The sequence below is a fragment of the Monomorium pharaonis genome, chromosome 2 (assembly GCF_013373865.1).
Source record: "Monomorium pharaonis isolate MP-MQ-018 chromosome 2, ASM1337386v2, whole genome shotgun sequence".
In the NCBI taxonomy this organism is placed as follows: Eukaryota; Metazoa; Arthropoda; class Insecta; order Hymenoptera; family Formicidae; genus Monomorium; species Monomorium pharaonis.
The window spans coordinates 5,614,258-5,619,101 of record NC_050468.1 but is presented as its reverse complement, the minus strand read 5'-3'; positions in this window follow the sequence as shown (position 1 = coordinate 5,619,101).

The window sequence follows — 4,844 nt, the reverse complement described above, 5'->3', positions numbered from 1 at the left end:
TGCACTAGTGCAGCAGTGCAGGAATAAAAAATAAACCTACAATTTTATACCAACAAGAATTATATTATATAAATATTTACGGAGTTATTTAAATAAACAAAATGGTTTATAACCCTTTTCTCCCCTCTAATAATTTTGTAGTTAGAGAAGAGTACCGGATAACAGTTGTTTAAAAATAGAAAATTTTATTGTATCCTAATATCTGAAATTACTCAATAAGTCTAAGTTCGAAAATGGCGTAAATATAATATTCTTATCGTGTATAAGGGACATTCACGCTTAAATTGTCCTTCTCTTTCGTTCACTTGCGTTCTATCTCGTTTCACCCTATTAGCGGGCAATCCTCGGGATTTTGTTTCTTCTCGTTTTCCCCCGCTACGTTGGACGCACGGTACAGTCGTATATAACGCCACCGCTCTGCACAACGTGGAAGTCTTCTTCCATCTCGACCTTCCCCCTAATTCCACCTACCCTACCAGATCGCACGCATGTACGCCCCCCCCCCATACACAACGTACGTATATATTATATATATATATATACATACACATCCGTGCAGATCCGTATACACGCGTGCACAGCGCACCCACACAGCACACTCTTCGCACTGCCTGCGGATGTGGAGAATGAATAATGTATAGGAGGCCTCTCACATCAGGAGGGGCTCCGGGGAATGCGAGAACCCCGTTCGTTTTCTCTTTCTATCTCAAAAGAGATGCACACACCACTACTATGTTCTTATCAAAACGACGACGTAAACGGTTTATGCGTAAGCAAACTAAACTTTGATACCATTGACGAAATAATTCTTGTATTCGATCTCATTCTTTGTGTCGCGATATAGTTTTTTAATGCAGATAGTAATATATCCATAAAACAACATTTGGCATCAAAGAATATGTCCTTAGAGCATTTTATGAATATCTTTAGATCTGTGCTATTAGGATTAATGATCATTGATCATACCTAATGGCTAATCTGATCATCAGCAATATCATGTAAAAAATAATTATTGAAAGAAATATAAAATGATGAAATCGATAAAATTTATTTGTGGCATAGAGAGAATAAACAAAAAAGACAAAAATGATTACTATAATAGTAAACTAAAAAATGATTACTGATATGTTCCTAGTTGAGACAATCAAGTATTGAATCTTATATTTAAGATCGCGTACATACATATACATATATATCCCTACTACTACGCGCTTTTCAATTCGAGAGATAGTAGAATCGAGTGAAGCGGAATTGTAGTGCGATTGTTCTAAAATCAGTGACAGGACGATGAATCGATGTGCATTACATCCTTGCTATTGCCCTCGGGATATTCAGCAAATCAGTCGCCTATCGTTTTATTACGATAAATCGACAATATTTTGTCCAAAAGAATCCATCTATACAACTAAATTTACATTGTTTCCTAGACTACCTAAGATTCTTGTCATACAAAAAAAGGGATACTTAAGGCAGGTACGAGCAAGTTGACTCCTCCACTTTCTTCGCTGTGAAATGTGGAGTGTTTTCCAAAAGCGTTTCTATCGATCGATATCGTACGGCGCAGACTCACTACGAATACCGACGTGCGCGCACGCATATACACATGCGCATACGGTTACGCACATACATGCGTATTGGCAGGCACAGATATATTCCGATCAGATGATGCCACCCACGCATCATCACCTATGTCCTATACAGGTTACACATGTGATGATGAGGACAATAATTCGTGAAACGGATACTTAGCACTACAGCATTTTCGACTATAGTAAGTTTAAACCAAACGCGAGAGGGTTAATGACGTCACATGTCGAAATTGTCAAATTAGAACTGCAAGTAGAGCATGTTGTTAATTTACCTTTGGCTGGATTCAAATCCACTGTAGTCAAAAACATAAATTATTAGAGAAAGGATTATAAGACAAAAAGAGATCGCGTGCTTTCATAGGTAGCATCTCATTCGCTGCATCCTCTCTTTGTGGGAATTAACTATGTAGATGATAGGTAAAGAGAGTAAGAAATACAATTTTCCAAAGTAAAAACTTTAGAAGCGATTAGTCCCTGGAAATGATAAAGAAGGAAGAGAAGAGAGCGAAAATAAGAGACAAGAAAAAAACGTTTATTATTTTCTACAGTGAATTTAAAAAAAAAATAAAATACAAAAAAGGAAACAGTGATAAAGTAATATCAAATAGTATAAAACATTTTTTGTATTGTTATAATAAAATAAAATTTAATGTTCAAAGCAATTGCCGAAAAAAAACTTTAAGTTTGTAATTAATATTCTTTTAACTGTCCGCTCTATTTCATATTTTCCATCATAAAAACTGAGCTATTATTTTCACCAATTTAATTTAATAATTCGGTAGATGAATAATTTAAGTATTTTACTATTTTATAAGGATAAATTAACAACATTATTTTACTATTTCATAAGTTGCTGATAAATTCACATTATTCTGTAACTCCGTTATTAAAACAACGTTCATATAATTTCTAACAAATTGAACAGATTTATCTAAGTCCTAAAAGATCCTTTACCCACTTATTCCCATAGTTGTTTATAAAAACATTTCATTGTGAGGTATTATAGACCAAACAGGCAAAATGCTTAAGAGCAAAATAATGAATACAAGAGTCACATCCGAAGAAATATGATACAAATGTCTGATCGTTGATAATATATTATCACAATTTTGATTTAAAAAAACATTGAAATTTTGAATAAAGTAATATCTTCCTTGATCTCAAAACGCTTGATCTCAGAAATGGTACATATTATGATATATAATGATACATATAAAAAAACAAATTTGCAGTTTAACTTTTTTTTCTTTATATAATGTCAATAAAATAGATGGCTTTAGAATCTTTTTAATTACTTAGGTTTGAGAGTTGGACATCTAATAACATCACCTTAAAGACAACATAATGATAAGTCCTTTAATGTGTTGATTTTTTGACATTTTTAACGACATGCATTAGAAGAAAAAAAGGCAACACATAAATAACATTTCAAAAAAAAATTATAATTTGACTTCTTAAACTTCCAGAAAATAGGCATATTCAGCAGACAAAACAAATCAATAAGCGTTCAGTAATTCTTTAATATGATTGATTCTTACCTTTAATTTTTTACTGAATATGGATCTGAATATGGAAATAAAAACTAATCATAATAAAGAATCATTATAAAATCCTCAAATTATGGCAACTATTATACACATAAAAAAGATTTTTTTCTCTTTACGACAGGCAAAAATCGATCTCATACTACATTCACTCTACAATTATGTATTGACTATCAAGAAAGAAAGGATAGCATATAAGCTATATTTTAAAAGTGCGTAATAAAGTAATCTTATCTGTTATTTTATCCAAATTTATTTTTATTTGCAAATAGCACAGGCAACAAATTGAGTTGTCAACGTGTCTTCTTGTCTCTCACAAATTCAATATGGTTGTGACAAAAACCCAGGAGTCTTTAAAAAATTGTTTTGTATTAGAGAAATGCACCAGAGAATTCAACTCTTTCGATTTGGATTCTAAATAGAATAATATATTATTACATTTTTATAATATATTTTTATAAATTATAAAATTTTAATTTTATATTATATTTGTTCTAAATAAGTCCGTTATTTTCTAAACGTAAATTCACTATTTTTAAAAATTAGAATAAACCCAATTTCCAATCTATGCATTTGTATCTTCTTTTCAATGCAGTTATTGAAACAAGAAACTGTCATAATTGATTATAAATACTGGAAAATTTTGTGATCTTTAACGCTGCTATATTAGTGAATTTTGGAATTCTGACTAGAAATTCGAAATTCTTGACTCAAAAATCCATTAAAATGTATTTTTTGAACAATTTTGATAACTTATTAAAAAATACATGCAATAAATAATTTTATGTGGCTATAGCCGTCACACATATTGAAAGTTTTTTCGAGTTTGCATTTATAGCCACACTCAAAAAATTAAGAATATTTTTCACTTTTATATAAGTAACTTTATTAAAAATACAAAGCAAGGTTTTATTTTAATATTTGCGTCATTTATACATCATATTAATCATGCAATGTCATATCGTAGTATATGATGAAATATAAGTGTTCGATAAAATCCATATTAAAATATGAACAAAATGAAAATCAAAGTTTTTCACTTTTTTCAAAGTGAAATTTATATTTCACTTTTAAGCTAAAATTATTTTAAGATAAGTATACTGTGATTTTAAAGTTGCGTCACTATTCAACCATTGGCACCTCTCCATTAAAACTGCCGCCATCTTTCTTAATTCGACCTCTACCTCTACGACGGAAAGTACGGATCAGTGGTTCTCATTTATCAAAATTACTTTTAAATATTCAGGAATGTTGCAATTGATATTTTTATGCACATTATTAAATAGACATACAATAGACAGAGCATGTAAAACATTAAAAAATAGAGGATAAACTATTACTTTAATATTTAACCTATATCGTTAGTATTTTCTATTGTAAACATATTTTACATAATACTCATTTTAAAATAATGTATCGACAAAAAATAACATTTTTAAGTTTTGTAAACATCTTTATTCTCGTTTAAATATGTAGTGCGTTTTAGAACTCGTAATTTTAATTTTATTTTAATTACAAATAGTTTGAGTACTTTTCGTGTCATACAGATTTTCTTATTATACATTAACATATTATAATTCCTAGTTCTTTGTGTTAGATATTTGTCACTCGAATATAATATTTATCGATGTCGTTATTTATATTGCAGTAAATATATTCACCAAACATTCAAATCGTGAAATCCCAGATAGCCAAGTCGAAAGCAGATCAT